Source organism: Lissotriton vulgaris, chromosome 5 (assembly GCF_964263255.1).
Source record: "Lissotriton vulgaris chromosome 5, aLisVul1.2, whole genome shotgun sequence".
Taxonomy (NCBI): Eukaryota; Metazoa; Chordata; class Amphibia; order Caudata; family Salamandridae; genus Lissotriton; species Lissotriton vulgaris.
In genome coordinates, this window is record NC_141693.1 from 1,415,412,222 (window position 1) to 1,415,431,509 (window position 19,288).

Sequence of the window (19,288 nt, forward strand, 5' to 3'; positions counted from 1 at the left end):
ATTGAATTCACTGTCGTGAGTTTGGAGATATTCCTATCCAAGTGCCTGTCTCTGCAGGCGAGAACTTAAGGTACTTTAAGACGAAATGTTTAGTACAAATTCCAGAGTGGGTGTGAGACGGGGTGGAATTCTCGTCACCTGATGTGGATAAAAGGAATGTGCATAGCATATTGGTCCGGATTCACCTTTCCTGACCCCTTCGGCTCTTTGTGAGATCAGGCTGTGCCGCAGAGTTTGAACGGAGCAGTTGGGAGAAAGTGTGGCTATTGTTCCGTTTTATTTATCTGCAGGGGCCCAGCTAGATGTGTACTTCGAGGATGTGTGTATATATTTTTTTATTTTTTTTAGATCTATAAGAGCCCAGCATGACGAGTGCTTTGTGTGTGATGTGTATATTTTATATTGTTGTGTCGTTGTCATGGCGGTGCAAGACACGGCTACTGGTATGTCCAGATAACTCTGGTGATTGGTGGTCCTGCTGGAGAGCAGTATTTTGTCTGTACCTGGTTTTTAGATGCAAATAAAATGTGTTTGTGTGGATGGCTCAGTGGGTTGCTTGCAGCACAGAGGTTGCAGTCCTCGAATGGGACAGTGGCTTGTGGGCTGACGTCGAGGAGCTGCATGCAGGCTTGAATGGTGTGGTTAGAGCTTGTTTTTTTTGGTGTTGCAATGTGGTTGGAGTTTGCCCTTTCTTTCATTGCTCTGGTGTTGCTGTGGAGTTTGTTTTTGCAGATATAAATTTTGATCAGTGAGGCTAACTCCGCAACCACTGGGGTATGCTTTGGGTCTGTGTTTGTGCATCTCCAGACCAAACCCTCTTGAGATATGCTGCCCACCAGTGTGGATGACGTGTGGTGCCTGCACCTTGCAATCCTCGTTGGCTTGGGTGACATTCCTTATGGACTGATTTGAATGCTTGTGTGGTTCATTGTCTCTGCGTGATGTGGGTGCTGTGACACCCTACCCTGTGGGTGGCGCTATACAAAAGGTGAGATCGAGTGTGAGAGAGGGGCTATGGGGAGATGGGGGATGCTGTTTGAGGGTGTACCTTTGTACTTCTGTGACCCAGTTGGTGCACGCAGCGGAGCCAGCGCTGACGCTGCACGCTGGGCAGATACTCCCCCTCGCGCCCTCCCGCCACGAGCGGAGGCCACGCCCCCTTTTAGGCCACGCCCTCTACCCCACCGCATATAGCTAACGCGGACCTACAACTCAGCAAAACTGAGAGGTAAGCTCCTGAGGCGGAAGCCGGGAGCGAGGCACTATCTTGAAAACTTGAAAGTCACAGATTGCGTGTGATTTTAACAATTGTGTGGTGTCACTTATTTGCCTTGTATTTTTAAAAAGAAAACAGACTGCTTGTTTTTTAAGGAAAGTTTACCTTTGTACTTCTGTGACCCAGTTGGTGCACGCAGCGGAGCGAGCGCTGACGCTGCACGCTGGGCAGATACTCCCCCTCGCGCCCTCCTGCGACGAGCGGAGGCCACGCCCCCTTTGAGGCCATGCCCCCTACCCCACCGCATATAGCTAACGCGGACCTACAACTCAGCAAAACTGAGAGGTAAGCTCCTGAGGCGGAAGCCGGGAGCGAGGCACTATCTTGAAAACTTGAAAGTCACAGAGGGCGTGTGATTTTAACAATTGTGTGGTGTCACTTATTTGCCTTGTATTTTTAAAAAGAAAACAGACTGCTTGTTTTTTAAGGAAAGTTTACCTTTGTACTTCTGTGACCCAGTTGGTGCACGCAGCGGAGCGAGCGCTGACGCTGCACGCTGACGCTGCACGCTGGGCAGATACTCCCCCTCGCGCCCTCCTACCATGAGCGGAGGTCACGCCCCCTTTTAGGCCACGCCCCCTACCCCACCGCATATAGCTAACGCGGACCTACAACTCAGCAAAACTGAGAGGTAAGCTCCTAAGGCGGAAGCCGGGAGCGAGGCACTATCTTGAAAACTTGAAAGTCACAGATTGCGTGTGATTTTAACAATTGTGTGGTGTCACTTATCTGCCTTGTATTTTTAAAAAGAAAACAGACTGCTTGTTTTTTAAGGAAAGTTTACCTTTGTACTTCTGTGACCCAGTTGGTGCATGCAGCGGAGCCAGCGCTGACGCTGCACGCCGGGCAGATACTCCCCCTCGCGCCCTCCCGCCATGAGCGGAGGCCACGCCCCTTTTAGGCCACGCCCCCTCTATCCTCAGCTCGAAAACCATAAATTATGTGCATCTTTCGGTCGCGCAGCGGGCGCACCGTTTGCGCGCCGAAGGCGCGCCTAAGGCAAGCCCGTCTGCGCTCGTCCGCGGCCGGGCGCGGTCCAGGGCCATAACCCCTGTCCGGTCTCCCAATGATCCCATAACCTACAACACTCAGGCCCTATGGAACCCATGCCCGACAATAAATGAATGCTGCAGGCACAATATGGAGGTCATCTCCTCTAATAAATGCCGACACTGCCCATTTCAAACGTGTACACAGATAGACGACAAAAAATGGACCAAGAGCCTCAGAGGAGGTCTGCTAAACTGTTGATCCCTCCCAAAACACGCCTTGCAAATTTGGAACATCCTCCTTGAAGAGGGCCTTGACATACTCTTTCTGACAGAGACATGGCTAGAGGTAGATTCCGACCCTGAAATCATCGAATCCCTTCCACCTGACTTTAGTATAGCCAGGGTAGATCGACCGGTAGGCCGAGGAGGTGGCATCGCTGTGATCAGCAAGGCCCCCCTGGTGTGCTCCCTTGAACCTCTTGGAATAGATAACTGCGAAGCCGGCAAATTTGCACTGAAACTTGGCCCTCAGGACTATATCTCGGGTGTCCTCCTTTATAGACCTTCTGGGACCCTGGGAAATTTTAGACCAAGTGTTAGACCTAGGGTATCCTAGACTACATAGGGTAGCCTGGCACAGTAGGGGGAACAGCTAAAACTCCAAGGCGTTGGTTAAGTGCTTACAGGACCCACTCACAGTAACTCAATGACTGACCACTGAAAATAAAAGACGCTACACCAGTTTAGAAAAATACCAGTACCTTTTATAAAAATTCTCTTTTGTTCTCTTCTTAGGCAAAAGCAGTACACATTTAGTTCAGCATAGATTTCATATATATTACACCAACTTCAATACTTTTCTCAATTCAGTGCAGGTTAATCAAAGGTACATCTCATTTGAGGTAAATTACTATCAGTTTCACAGAATGCCTTCTCAATTAGCTATTACATAAGGGAAAATTCCCTATATAGGTTCAATGTGCTACTTTTCATAAACCTGGCATGTACATTACCCCTCTCCTCTCAGCTTTCCGAACAGCTCAACAGGTTTCTACCCCCCGCAGCGTTCCTCACAGTACTTGCAACCAGCTAGATGGTTAAAAGGAGACAAGGTAAATTAATAAGGCTTCCTTTTGTTTATTCTATGGCTACACCACTCTTGAAGTAGAACTGACTCCAGGTGATTAACTGCCTGCAGGGGTTTTAACAGGGAGCTCTGAACACTACTGGCACTCTCTGGCCCAGCTTCCAAAATACTTGCACAAGGCACATGAACCTAGAGGTTCGTTTCCCTTCTCACTCCCTCCCTTCGTATACTTATTTTTATAGTCAGAGGGTTGTTAGTCAAGTTTTCACGATGTTTACTCTAGAGGACTCGGCACTTCACAGTTGCGTTCGTTATTGCCGCTTCAGGGATTTACTGTCCGCCGGCACAGCCGCCTCCCGCTTCCCCACGTTCCCTGCTTACTTTATTTGAAGGGCAATCCGGCTTGAGTTGCCCTTGCGCTCGGTTGTCTTCTTCTAGCGCTGACGACGGGGCCTCTGTGGAAGTCGGCGTCGGGGTGGGGAAACGGGAAAGGCTCACTCCAGTCCGGGACGCTCCTCCGGCGGGACCGTGGCGACGCTTCTGCCTCCTTCCGCGTTTCCTCAGGCTGAAGCTCCGCCTCGGGCGCACCTCCTCTGACGCGGCCGGGTCCTTCCTTCAGTCAGGCTCCGCCTCAGGCGCACCTCTTCTGACGCCGCCGGGTCCTTCCTCCTGGCTCCGGGCTCCGCCTCTCCTCCAGCAACGACTCCTCCCGTCGACACATGGGAAGCTGGGCACTTCACTCGCGCCTGGGTCAGGCTTGGTGACGGCGCTACACACAGGTAGGAGCCTCAGCCGATTTCACCGCCTTTCTCCACAGTGTGAGAGCTGGTCTCGAGTGGGGTGAATGTGGCTGTCCTCACTCCTCAGCCAGACAATACAGCTCTGGATCGATGTCCACCTGCTCCGCCCACAGCCTTCAGGGCAGGTGTTCAGGTCACACACAAGGGTCGCTTTGTAGCAGTTTGCGAGGGTCTTCTCACAACACGACCCAGTGATTTAAAATCTGGTCACAAAATCTCTGGTCACGGTTAATGGATGACGTGACAGTGGGGTTTGGTCAGCCTGGAAGGGGGCACTTCCCAATAACGCGACAGCCGGCCCACAGGTCGATCTGGTCACCACTGGTGCGCAATCCTCCTCCACAAGTTGCCTCTCTCCTCACTGGTCACTCCTGAGACTGCACAAAATGGCTGCTGGTCACTGGCCTTTTATAGAGTGGCCTGAGACCTCTGGAAGCCACTGGATGTTTCTGGAACCTTCCTCATGTTAGTCTATGGGACTGTCCTCCTGGAATGTCCGTTATGGCAGTTGGTGGACACCATTTTAGGTTCTTGAGTGTCCCTAGATTTTCCAGGAGCTTAACTAGGCCTCACAGAGTATGAAGGGGGAAATGGCGCCATAGTCAAGGAACACCTAGCCCCCTGACAGCACTGAAAAATCCTGGTAGACATTAAAAATAAAAATAGAAACACTGGGAGGCTAAGGGGGACAAAAATAAATAATGATGGTTAGAACACCTCCAGATGCAGACAGGTCTAACACCAAGCTTACAAGAACATCTCACCCACTTATCACTGAGACATAGGAAGGTTCTCCACATGGGTAATCTAAATATCCACTTTGATGAGACCCAGCTAAAGGAGGTCACTGACCTAAAGCAGGAATTATTAAATACGAATCTTGTTCTAAAAAACCTAACACCCACACATATCCACGGCCATCTACTGGATCCGGTGTTCGCCAACTGGGAGGGCATCACCACGAGTACTCCTAACCCACTCCCCTGGACTGACCATTTTTTAGTCCCTTTTGAAATTAACACTGTATACAAGCCTGCCCCCCTTTTGAGTGGCAATAATAGCTACCCACATCGGAGATGGAAAGAAATTTCACAACCCATCTTTAACGAGTTGCTAAGCTTAGGTGGGATGCCGGGAGGCACAGATAGTGAAAGCGCCAATCAAAACTTAGAAACCCGAATCCTTGACGCCTCTAATAGGGTAGCCCCTCTATCCATGGCCAAAAAAGGAAACAGAGTCAGGAGAACGGCACCTTGGTACAATACAGATCTGCAGTCGGTCAGATCAGAGTGCAAAAAGCTAGAAAGACTCTGGCGCAAGGACAAGAATGATCAAACTAAGCTTCAATACAAAACAGCCCAGAGAAGCTATCAAAAACAGGTCAGAGTTGCTAAAGCAACCTACTACTGAAAAAGAATTAGTGAGGCAGACTGCTCATCCAGGGAACTCTTTAAAATCTATAAAGAAATCTCAGTCGTCTCGCTTTCCAATTCTCCGGACACTGATTCCGTCATGGAATGTAACAAGGTGGCAGCATATTTTGCCAACAAAGTCAAGAAAATTTACAGCTCTTTCTCCACTCATCCTGCGGCTAGAGTAACCTTCACAGAAATGAAGGAACCGGCGATGGCAATTTCAAAACCGAAGCTAGAATGCTTTACTGTCCCGCAAAGTAAAGAACTTGCTACCATATGCTCTAGCAAAAAATCGGGCTCTCCTCATGACCCCGCTCCTCCAAGGGTTCTGGCCGCAAGTATAGCCACTTTAGAACCATACATCCGCCATGTCCTTACTACATCATTCGACTCCCAGACCCTGCCAAGGAAATGGAAAAAGGCAATTGTACTACCTATTAGGAAAAAATCTAATGTAAACCATGATGTCCTAGAGAACCTACGACCAATCTCTCAACTACCCTATACCGCCAAAATTGCTGAGAAAATTGCAAATGTGCAACTGATTGCATTTGCGGAGCAGAATAATCTCCTACACCCCTCCCAATCGGGTTTCCGAAAAGGCTTCTCTACTGAGACGGCCTTATTAAGAGCCACCAAAACTCTCGTCAAGGAGCTGACGCTGGACTAACCATGGCACTGGTCATGCTAGATCTGAGCGCAGTGTTCGACACTGTAGCACATATCACCTTGCTACAGTGTCTGAACAGAGGAGGTGTGACTGATACAGCACTCGGTTGGCTTAAATCGTTTCTGACAGGCAGAAGCTTTCAGGTTCAACGGGGCTCATTTCAGTCTGAAGAGTGGGTACTGGAACAGGGAGTGCCACAGGGCTCTGCTCTAAGTCCTACCCTTTTTAACTTATATATGGCACCCCTGGCTGAGCTAGTTCAATCGTTCGGCGTAGAGATTGTATCCTACGCCGACGATACTCAGCTCTTACTCACCCTCACCCAAACTCCGGCTGCTGAGGCAAATAATTTCAGAGCCTGTATGCAAGCACTGGCCACTTGGATGGATACGCACTGCCTTAAATTGAACGGATCCAAGACGGAAGTCTTGGTGGTTGGTGGTGATCAATGACATTGGACATGTGACTGGTGGCCAAACTGCTTAGGCGACATGCCAACACCATGTACTGAAGCCAAAAACTTAGGGATATGGATGGATCCCACACTCTCCTATGAGACACACATCAACCGTCTAGTAGGCAAGTGCTTTGGAGTCCTTAAAACTCTCAACAAAACCCTGGATCTCCTTCCTTTAGAGGCCAGGCGCACTAGGACCCAGGCACTAATTACATCACACCTCGATTATGGTAATGTCCTGTTCTTGGGAGCTTCTAGTAAAAGCATAGGACGACTCCAGATATTGCAAAATGCTGCAGCTCGCCTAGTGCTTAGACTCCCACGAAGAGCTAACTCTAAAGCCACCCTGGATGCCCTCCACTGGCTCCCAGTGAAAAATAGAATAAAATACAAAGCACTCCTCATATGTCATTAGATCATCTGGCATAAAGCCCCCGGATATCTGACAGGTCTGGTTACCAGATACGAACCACGCAGATCCCTTAGATCTAGCGATACGGGCACGCTTGTGACCCACCGCTACAGGAGAGAAAAAATGGGAGGCCGGTCCTTCAGAGTGACGGCTGCCACAGCATGGAATAAACTTCCCATCCTTCTCCGCCTGGAGCCTTCAGAAACTATTTTCCGACGAAAACTTAAAACTTTTCTGTTCTCCTTATAGCCTACTTTTGCCCTTTTGCCTCGCACTGTCCTTTCCCCCCCTTAATGAGTTTACTTCCTCTCTCTTTTTTAGCGCGGGGACACGCCGAGATGGCGTACTTAATCCATGCGCTCTATAAATGGCCTTATTATTATTATTATTATTATTAGGGTGACATTTGGGGAGTCTGAGGAGGAGGTCATGGGGGTCTGCGGAAGGATGGGGTGCACTGTTGGAGGGTGGTGGTGGGGAGGTCTGGGAGGAGGTGATGGGGAGAGGCTGTGGAGCTGTGAGGGGCACTGGTGGAGGGTGGCAATGAGGGAATCCATGGAGGAAGTCAATTGGGGGAGAGGCTATGGGGCTATGAGGGGCACTGGTGGAGGGTGATAATGAGGGAATCCAAGGAGGAGGTCATGGGGAGGAGGGCCTTTGGAGGGATGAGGGGCAATGTTGGAGGGTGGCGGTGGGGGAGTCCGAGGAGGGGGCCGTTGGGGGAGGGTGGGAGATGCGGAGAGATGGGGTGCACTGGTGGAGGGTGGTGGTGAGGGAGCCTGGGGGGGAGGTCATAAGGGGGGGCTACATAGAGATGGAGTGCACTGTTGGAGGATGGTGGTGGAGGTATCTGAGGGGAGGGAAGTTAGTGGTGGGGGTGCCAATGGGTGGCTCTCCACATGCTCTGTATACACACGGAAGCGGTCCTTGTGTCTTGGTGACTGTTTGCAGGTGGATGTGATGTGGTCTCTGACTTGTAGACTGCCTCCAGGGGCGGCAGGTTGGGCCAGTGGTGGCCCGCCCGGGGGCACCCTAGGCCCATCCAGGTGGAAATTCCTGGAGCCCGGTCTGAAAGGCAGGCACGGGGAGAACGGGCAAAGACGGCAACGGAGAGAGAGTGGAACAGGGGCACGAATGGAGGGGGAGTGGAGAACGGGCACGGGGACGAAGGCAAAGGAGTGACTCATAGTTGGAGGGGAAAAGAGAGGGGCATGGGAGTGGGCCAGGGGAGGCAGCGGAGTGACGTAAATAATTAATTTACTCTCTTAATTTCTATGCAGGTAAGTACTTAATCAATAATAACTCAATCGGAAATGAAAGAAAACAGAGTCCGTGGTGTTAGAGTTTCTAAGGGTTTTATTCCTCATAAAGGAATCAGGATATCATGTTCTGACCACCACAGGGGTGTCAGAAGGGATAGATGAGCGCGCTCTCGTTTATTATCAATACATAGCTTATATACTTGATTTATATCATAGGAGTCAATGTAAGAGGCGTAACAGCTGAGAGAAGACAAGATAACAGTATACACGTGGTACTAGTACATCATCAAGAGGCGTAAACTAGGCGTGAACCAGAGGTGTGTGCTAGAAACGTCACTGATAGGTGACGCAAGTGGGTGGCACCAAGGGGTGGTGCTAACAGAATGTTGCAATGTCAGCAGAAAGTCGGAAGCTTGGATGCGCGCGCAGCTGCATGACGTGTGATTGACGGGGTGCAGGGGACTTGACATTTACACTGACGGAAAGAGACAGAAGTCTGGCATGTCAGATCAACTTGCACCTCTATCATATCTGGTATCTGATGTTTTAGGAACTATACTATCTGGGCGGAAAGGTCTCTAGGGCAGAAGCTATTCTATGCTAACTGTGGATGCGTGTATAAGCGCCTAAGTGTCTACATGTAGAGCGTGGGGGCACGGGGCCTTCCTTGGAAGCATGGCAACGGAGGCTATGAATTACTTGCATTAAGACAGGTCGGCCCTTTGGCTCTGCAGCTGGAGAGGATGTTTACAGGATCTAGTAGGCAGGAATGTATTCTCGGGGAGCGGAACAGATAACTCGAAGGTTAAAGTCAGTCTTGGCAGAAAACAGGCTTGAGCTGAGCGCGAGGGGCCGCGCTGAAAGTAGGACAGAGTTCACGGGTACAGAGGTAGCCTGGGCAGAGTCAGGAGCCACAAAAGAGGTTCAGATGGCAGGAATTCAGGGCCTACTCTTGCTAGAGAAGGAAAAATACGAAAAGTGTACTACAAAAAGACGGTGGCATAGCATACTTAGGAACGGACTATATAATCCATTTATGGTGGATCTGAAAGAGGACAAGTTAACGGTGGACGCAAATGTATTTGCGTCTTCATAGCTGGCACAGGAGGGAAGTTACATGTACTTTAAGCTGGTACATGGAGTCGGTGGGGTACGCGCTAGGGAACACATCATGACCAAGATTTAATTTTCCTCATTCCCTCCTTGTTCCCTACGGACCCTTCATGAAATATCGATCCTCATGAATCGATCAGTTTGTTCTTGTAACATCATTTGTTCTTCTTTCTTTCGGTTACGTTTTGAATGAAAACTGGAATGTTCAATACAAGAGGTGGCACACAGTCCACAAATCGCTGGCCCACACTGCAGGCACAGGCAGCAACTGAATACTAGGACTAGGCCAATGCCTAGGAAGGATAGGATCTTCCATCCCCAAGCTGTTAACGTTGTCCAGAACCAACCGGACCAAGTCCAGGTGCCTGGAGTCTGATGTATCTGATTTGCAATCTTATGGAGACGGATGATAGCTTGATATACAGATGGTGCATTTTGTGGGATGAAAACACAGCAGCTTGACCCGATGACCTTACAGGCTCCGCCTCTATCTGCCAAGATGACGTCAATTACAAGACGATTCTGAAGGACAACAACCCGCATAGCGGACTGCTCTTCTGTTAAGTTACCTAGGGCTGAGGTAGTTTCATTTACTACGGCTTCAAGTGTTCTAGTTAATCTGCGTATTAATTTACTATTCTGGACAGGGCCTAAAAAGAAAAAGAATCCTTTATTAAAGTCAGTGTACTGTTCCCATGCCGTTTCTGTGTAGTCGACAAGTGGGGTATTTCTTCTGAGTCTATTCTTTACTAGATTGCTATTTCTATGGTAATCAGGAGGAGCTAGGAAAACAGGTGGCAGGAGGAATGCAATGTAACATGTACCATCCCAATCTGGGGGTAGACGTATGTATGCGGTATGACCACAAACAAAGTAAGAATGACTGGTAGCTTTGAAGGATGATTTTCCATCATCACTGAATTCGACCACAGTAGTGCATTTACTATGACCTAAGTGTACTGAACCTTTCTTCTTGATACATAATTCACCAGTGACTGGCAGTACTGACATAATGGGTAGAACTGGTGTGGCTTCGGATTCGACAGTAAGAATCATAAGGCTAATTGTATAATTACCTAATCCATACACTTCATTTTCTAGATCAGTTCCTATTCTAGTGGGGAGTCCCTCCTTATCCGGGTAACAGACGTCTAGGAGGACCAAGTTCAGGTTTCCCCAAACCCAACCCCCATCGAAAACAGCAATATCGGGATCTAAAGAATTAATTATCTTAAACCATGCTCCGCAGGAGCCATTGTGAGAGAACGGGTACGGAAAGAGAGGCAGGGCTCCCTTATAATTCTGGTAGGGAGGGAGTCGGCCACATATCCAGCAATTTGTAGCATTGTTAGTTTGATGAGAATGATGTAACATACTAATGAATGTATTGTTGCGCAGCGCGAGTCTGTAGGAAAGCTCATGAGGAGGTAACTCACTAAAAGTGTGTTCAGCAGAGACATTGTAAGCAGATTGTTCACGCTTGAAAATAGGATAATAGATAGGTAATAAGATGCTAGTAACAATGATTAAAATACTGAGAATAAACATAATTATTAGTGTCACTATGCAGTGACTACGAAGTGATTTGCAATATGTTCTTTTCTTTTCTTCTCTCTCTCTAACTCGATCTAGGGGATACATGTCAGAAACTATTTAACCGATTCACCTAGGGGAGGACTTAAACAATTAAACTGTCTGACTTGCTAGATCGCAATTTCATACGATATTGTTCTTGAGGAGTCTTTTCTCTTTTAACTTCGGTAAAGTCTTTGTTATCACAGTCTTTGGTGGGGGTGGGTGTGTCTTGTTCCGGTTTCAGTCCTGGGAATGTTTTGATATGGCTTAGGTGGACCCACCCCTTTCTGCCTTCCAATTTGACTGCGGTCTTTGTTGTAAGAAGAACGGTCTTCGGAGACTTCCAGCGGGGCTCCAATGGACTTTTCCTGTCGAAGTTACGGACGAGGACAACGTCCCCGGGGCGGACGTCATGCGGCTTCACATCAGTGTTGTCAGGGAAGGCTGCGGCAACCTGTGAACGACATGATTGGAGTGCAGACATCAAGGAGGCAAGGTAATCTGTCAACATATTAGAATCAACATCGGTTATCTTTTTAGGAATGGGCGTCCCCCACATATTCGGTGGTCTTCCAAAAACCACCTCGTACGGAGATAGCCCTGATCTTGAATGGGCGACCATTCTCATATAGAATAGTGCCACTGGCAGGGCGACTATCCAGTCGACCCCTTTTTCCTGACATATTTTGGCAAGGCGGATCTTTAATGTCTGGTTATGCCTTTCTACAAGGCCTGCTGCTTCTGGATGTCGGACACAATGGAACTTCCACTGGTATCCCAATAACAAGGAAACTTGCCTCATTAATTCGGATGAGAATGGTTGACCGTTATCTGAGTACACGACACGAGGCATGCCGTATCGTGGGAAGAATTCACGAACCAACTGTTTGGCAGTGGTCGGAGCAGTGTAATCTGGGACTGGGTATGCTTCGGTCCAGCGGGACAGAGCGCAGACAACTACGAGAACATATTTAAATCCTCGACAACGGTCCATCTGGATATAATCCATCTGGAGGACTTCAAAAGGGTGATCGGGAGGATGGAATCCACCTTGCTCTACAGGGACGCTTTTACCTGGATTGAACTGACAACAGATCATGCAAGTACGCACTTTCTGTTTTGCGGCTGCTCGTAAGTGTTTATTGTTCCAGAGATTTTGCAAACTGTCTAGCATTGCTTTCTCTCCTAGGTGGGCAGGACTATGTGCTGTATTTATCATGACCTGAACCATAGAGTCAGGGAGAAACCATGTAGTTTTTCCCTTCGTCATCCAACCTTGATCTGTCTGGATCCCTCCTAGTTCGATCCATTTCTTTATTTCTTCTGGAGTAGCATGTGTCTGAATGTCAATAACATCTAGTGTGGGATCCCTGACTGTCATGCAGTTTGTCGGATCTGTTGTCTTTATCGTATCAGTTGTCTGAGTGTGAGTCAGTGCTGTATGTTTTGCTGTCTGATCTGCCAGGTCGTTACCCTGGGAAATAGAATCTGTGACTTTAGTATGTGCTTTACACTTCATGACGGATATGCCTGAAGGCAGATGTATTGCTTCTAACAGTGCTTGAATGAGTGGACCGTGCTGTATCTTTGTACCATGAGAGGTCAGAAAACCTCGTTCCTGCCAGAGCATGCCGAAGTCATGTACGACTCCGAACGCATAACGGGAATCAGTGTATATGTTAACATTTCTGTTCTTGGCTAGAATACAGGCTCGGGTCAGAGCGATGAGCTCTGCCGCTTGAGCAGACAGTGTATCAATACGATGTGTTTCTTTAACTTCAGTTTCAGTGGTCACGGCATACGCGGCCACTAACTCTCCTGTACTTGTTCTCATGCATGAGCCATCCACATAAAGTGTCAGGTCTGGATTTGTCAATGGAACATCTGTTAAATCTCGTCTGGGCTTTGTTACTGCATTAATGATCTCTATACAATCATGTGGAGCTGGATCTATCATAACTGTAGGTAACAATGTCGCTGGGTTCAAGATACTGCAGCGTCTGATTTCTACGTGTGGTTGGAATAATGTCAATTCGTAACCTGTAAGTCGTGCTATAGTCAAGTGTTGAGTCTGGGTTCTGTTTAACAGAACCTCTACAGAATGTGGAACTTGTACCGTTAACTGATGACCTAAAACAATTGAGTCACTTTGTCTGATTGCTAACGCTGTTGCTGCTACTGACTTTAAACATGCAGGGAGCGCCTGTGCTACTGAATCCAATGTACTTGAAAAATAAGCACAAGGCTTATGTGAACCTGCTTGATCTTGGGTGAGGACAGACAACGCTGTACCTTCACGTTCTGTAACAAAAAGTGTAAACGGTTTGCTGTAACATGGTGTTGCTAAAACTGGTGCTTGGCATAAAGCTTTCTTTAATTCCTCAAAGGCTTGTGTATGTTCCTGAGTCCAAGGGAGGGCAATGGAAGTTGCTACCTCCTGTGTCGTTAACTGAATGAGTGGTTTAGCTAGAAATGCATATTGAGGAATCCATTGTCTGCAGTACGAGGTGAGGCCTATGAAGGCCCGCACTTCCTTTTGTGTCTGGGGTCGTGGCATATGTACAATTAACTGAATGCGATCGGGAGTGAGCTGTCTCCCCACTTTGGACAGCAAGTGACCCAAGTACACAACTTGCTGAACACAGAATTGTAGCTTTGAAGGGGACACCTTGTGTCCCTTGTCGGCCAGGAAATGCAAAACTGTCAGTGATGCTTGTTCACATTCGGGCTCACTTCGTGCGGTGATCAGTAGATCATCGACGTATTGCAGTAAAGCGGTATTAACTGGCATTTGAATACAATCTAGTTGTCTTTTCAGTGCTTGACTATAGATGCTGGGGCTTTCTGTAAATCCTTGAGGTGCGCGGGAAAATTTGAAACTTCGTCCATTTAAACTGAATCCGAAGAGATATTGGCTCTCCGGGTCAATAGGTACACTGAAGAAAGCGTTCTTGAGATCGATTACAGTAAAGAACGTTGCTTCTGAGTCAATAGCAGTTAATAGGGAAGAGATATCGGGGACCACAGGATACTGTGGTACAATACATTTGTTCAGTTCTCGAAGATCAATCACCAGCCGATACACTGGCGGTGCATTGCGGTCTGTACGTTTAAGAATTGGAATGATGGGTGAATTACAGATATTGGAGTCGGTCTCTACGACCACTCCTTGGGCAATAAGCTCTTCAATTATTTTCAGTAAAGCCACTACAGCATCGGGTGGTAACTTGTATTGTCTGATTCTGGGTAAAACAACTCCTGTCTTGAGTGTTACACGGTATGGAGTGATATGCATACAACCTACATCTGCTGGGCCTTTTGCCCATAAGTGATCTGGTACATTTTTCAATCTTACATCAAAGTCACGTAGAACATAATGACCCTTGAAATCCCGTAGAAAGAGTCTGACCCCCTCTGGGGAGCAGCATATTATAGCTCCTAGAGCTTTCAGTGTTTTAATTCCTAACAGATTTTCTGGACATGATTTCGTAAGTAACAAATCGGTAACTCGAGATAATGGACCCACAGCTAGTGGTACTGGTTCTGACACTTCATTTACAATAGGCTGTCCTGAAAAACCAAGGGAAACATTCTGTGAGCCTGAGAGGGGTGCCCCTGGAACTTCATTATGACTTATAGTAGTGCGACTTGCCCCTGTGTCAATTAAAAACTTTCTGTCTTTTCCTAATACGTGACTATGTACATAAGGACCTTCTTGATCTACAGGAATTTCGATAAGAGGCAAATCACCTTCCCTCTCTAGGCTGTTTCATGTATATCGCTGATAATCTGGATATGCCGATTGGGCATACTGGTACATCTGTTGTGAGACTTGCCGGGTTGCAGCAGCGGGCTGTGTCTGAGCATGCTGTGGCTGCGGTACTGCTACTGTCTGTACTGTATGGGACTGATCATGCATAGGCTGTGTATTCTGCATTGGCTGTTCGTTCTGTGAGGTCTGTTGATGACCCTGTTCATGTCTAGGCGGACGCGGTCTTTCTTTAGTTTTACCTGTCTCGATGTTATGTTTCAGGACTGGACATTCATGTACGTAGTGAACTGGCTGCTTGCAATAATTACATGTCCCTTTAACGGGAGCGGCAGAATGATTTGTCTGGGCCCCACCTTTTCTATGACCCTCGGCTGGAATCGTCTGAGCTACTAACATTTTCATTTTCGTGTCTTTCATACGTTTCTGTTCCTGATCTTGTTCTTCCCTTATTCTGTTCTGGTGATATTGTAACATTTGTAACATCTGTGATGGCGTATTTGCCTGCCAAGTACTTTCAACCTTGTACACTCTGTTTTTAACTAATGGTAGGGCGTTCTCGACTAATTTTGTTACAAAAAGGTGTGGATATGACTCGCTGCTAACCTTTAGGCCACTATTTATGATAAAACATTTCTCGAATCTTGAATAAAAGTCACTAGTATCTTCATCTTGTTTCTGTTTACAGGACGAGATTGCGTCCCAATCTTCCTTTCTTGTCGTCAATAATCTTGGCAAAACCTGTACTATTAAACCTGGTAATGCTTTAGTCTTATCCCCAAGGCCTACCCCTGGGACTCGTTTGCCTTCTTCGTCTTCTATTTCTGCCCAGGCTATCTTTGACTCTCCCACCTCCCAATCTTTTTCCTTTAATTTCTCGTAAATGCCCGTAGGCAACAGTACCTTTAACATTTTCATAATATCATCATACGTGTAATCTCCCATCAGTAACATGTCTTTAAGCTCTCTATGAAAACCTGCAGGGTCTTTATCATGGCACGGAACTAATTTCTTCATTTCTAACAGTTCTAACTTAGTCAGTGGTGTGTGAACATACACACGTTTCAAGTGCTGATCCTCACCCATAACTGGATGTACTTCTCGTAAGGGATTCTGACTTTCAATGCCACCACCGCATTGCATGTGATACGTTTTCCTTTCTGGAGGCGGGGCGGGAACATATTCGGAGCTTAGGAAGTTGTAATACTTACGTCGTTGCTCTAGAATTATTTGTATTAATTTGGTACTAAAACCTCTCCATCTATCCATGAGTAGTGCTTCTAATGTCTCGTGTAAGGGACCTGGATCAGAATGGTGATTTCTGAACTTGATGAGGAGGTGCTGAATCATGTATACACCTGCTATTTTCTGCTCTTCTGGGGAAAGGTTCAAGAATGTCTGTACTAACGTGTCATCATTATATACGTCTGGGTTTTCGGCCCATAACACGGCTGACCGGGCTAGTTCCTGTTCATCCATAGAATTGAGTACATGGTACCCCACTCGGTCTCGAAGCCTTTTATCAGTTTCCTGGAACTGATGCTCAGAAGAGTTCGGATTTGTTAAGGCAGAGAGAAAGACTCTCTTGCTTTCTGGACGGACACCTTTCCTAAGGTAGGCTCCCCTACCTACATATGCTATGGTATCTGTAGACCTTCCTGGTGCCTCGTGTTCATCTTCCTCCTCGGAGGAAGCTTTGTCACTCTCTTCCTGGTGTGCAGTCAATACTGCCTTTCTAATTTTCTGGGACATACTGGCTATGCAAGCCCCTTTATCGTGCCTTCCGTCGGCTATATTTTGACCCCACTTATTTAATGCGTCTAACTCACTTTGATCTGTCCCGGGCCTGTCTCGTTCCCTTATTACACAATTTATGAAAAATCGTAATATCTGTGCTTGAATGTCAACTTTCTGTTTATGCATGGCAGCCTTGACACTGTCGGGGTCTTTCCCTGTCAGTATGAACTTATATAGTCTGTCGAGAATTTCCTGCATTCCTACATAGCATAGCAAGTTATCGGTGGCAGATCTTAATCGGAGTGATGCTAATACCATTAAATCGTCTTTTCCGGGTACCGGATCATATCTACAAACTGACATCCTATCTTTGAATGCGTCAAGCCGGGATGAGTAGGGGGACTGGAAAGGATTCTGCGTGTCCCTTAAATGCAATCTGTGTGTCGGTGGCGGGGTCTGTAGACCCGCTGTCGCACCTCCTGAGGCGGATGCTTGGGCATTATCTCTTCGCGGAGTCTGGATTTGGACTTGAATTTGTCGTTTAGTAAGATCAGGTAGGACTGGTTTCGGTAGGTCTGTTTTGAGTGGGGGAAGTGGCGGAGCTGGCGGAACAGTGGAGGTCTGTCGCGGTGCCGGCAGAACCGGATCTGGGGGCGGAGTGCCACCCCCGTCCCTGTCAGTAGGCAGGGCACGAACAGGCAGATTGGTATAAGCTGGTACTACATCCTCTAGATATGAATTCAGGAATATGTCTTTAGTAGTTTTATGCATTACTTTAGTTGGAACTAATGGTGTCGGTAAGTTTTTCGGTATTTCTGATTCAGTTTCAGATGTGCCATCTGCTGCAAGATACATACCGTTTACAAGATTATTTCGGGCACGGTCTATTTGTTCTGTTTTTACTCGGATCCCTTCAGTAACTAATTCGTTTTCTTGCTCTTTATCTGATTCTTTAAGTCTGTCTTCTCTACGGAGTGCTTTGTCAGCACGCTTACGTGATTCCTTACGCCAAAATTCTATGGCGTCCTTCTGAGATTGTCTAGCTTTCTTTTTCCATAATGCTTCTTCTACCCTCATGATGCACTCGGCATCCCACGTTCCGGTAACAGGCCATCTGTGTCTTTCGTCTAGGTGTTTGGTGTAATCGGCCCATAAATCTAGATATAATATGGCATCTATGCCGTGTTTCTGATACATAAAATTGCCTGGAGTGTCCCTAGGGGGGATAGGAATTTCTTCCTCCAGTAACCCTTTCCTAGTTCCTATCTGTTTTAACTTGTTAAAGAACGGCATCTTGCTTACTTATTACTGAACACTAGATCTTTATTCCCTAATACGAGTTTACAGCTAGTTGATACAAGAAACACAATAATACACGTTTAAACAGTCACATTCATACCACAACATTAATCACATAAAAAAAACATTGAAGACATAGATAACTACCCCCCTTATACTAGATGTACTGCTCAACAGTACGGATACACTGGTGTAACAGTGCAGAAATTCGGAATACTTGATATACTGCTAAACAGTACAGATACACTGCCTAAAAACAGTGCAGACCGGACTTGCGTACCCAAACCCGTCTAGATACGACCCAGCAATGGTACTCACCGGGAAGCACGGAAACAGAAGGCCTCGGAAAACTCGACTGGACTCGACTCGGAACTTCGGAAAACTTCGGAAAACTTCGGAAAACTTCGGAAAACTGGTGGGCCTCTTCACACCTCGGACCTTGCTTCTTTCGGCTGGGCTCTGGTCGGGATCCTCCGCACTCCTCACCGCCTCGTCTGGGCACTGATCGCAGTCTTCGTCACCTCCGTGGGTCAGAGGGAGATGCAGGAAATCCTGCCAGTACACGTGTATTCCATCTAACTGATGGCAGGGGACAGAGTTTGCAACGCACCAACCGGCGCGTGAGGTGGGGGAGGGGTCCCTATTCGGGCGCCAAAATGACGTAAATAATTAATTTACTCTCTTAATTTCTATGCAGGTAAGTACTTAATCAATAATAACTCAATCGGAAATGAAAGAAAACAGAGTCCGTGGTGTTAGAGTTTCTAAGGGTTTTATTCCTCATAAAGGAATCAGGATATCATGTTCTGACCACCACAGGGGTGTCAGAAGGGATAGATGAGCGCGCTCTCGTTTATTATCAATACATAGCTTATATACTTGATTTATATCATAGGAGTCAATGTAAGAGGCGTAACAGCTGAGAGAAGACAAGATAACAGTATACACGTGGTACTAGTACATCATCAAGAGGCGTAAACTAGGCGTGAACCAGAGGTGTGTGCTAGAAACGTCACTGATAGGTGACGCAAGTGGGTGGCACCAAGGGGTGGTGCTAACAGAATGTTGCAATGTCAGCAGAAAGTCGGAAGCTTGGATGCGCGCGCAGCTGCATGACGTGTGATTGACGGGGTGCAGGGGACTTGACATTTACACTGACGGAAAGAGACAGAAGTCTGGCATGTCAGATCAACTTGCACCTCTATCATATCTGGTATCTGATGTTTTAGGAACTATACTATCTGGGTGGAAAGGTCTCTAGGGCAGAAGCTATTCTATGCTAACTGTGGATGCGTGTATAAGCGCCTAAGTGTCTACATGTAGAGCGTGGGGGCACGGGGCCTTCCTTGGAAGCATGGCAACGGAGGCTATGAATTACTTGCATTAAGACAGGTCGGCCCTTTGGCTCTGCAGCTGGAGAGGAT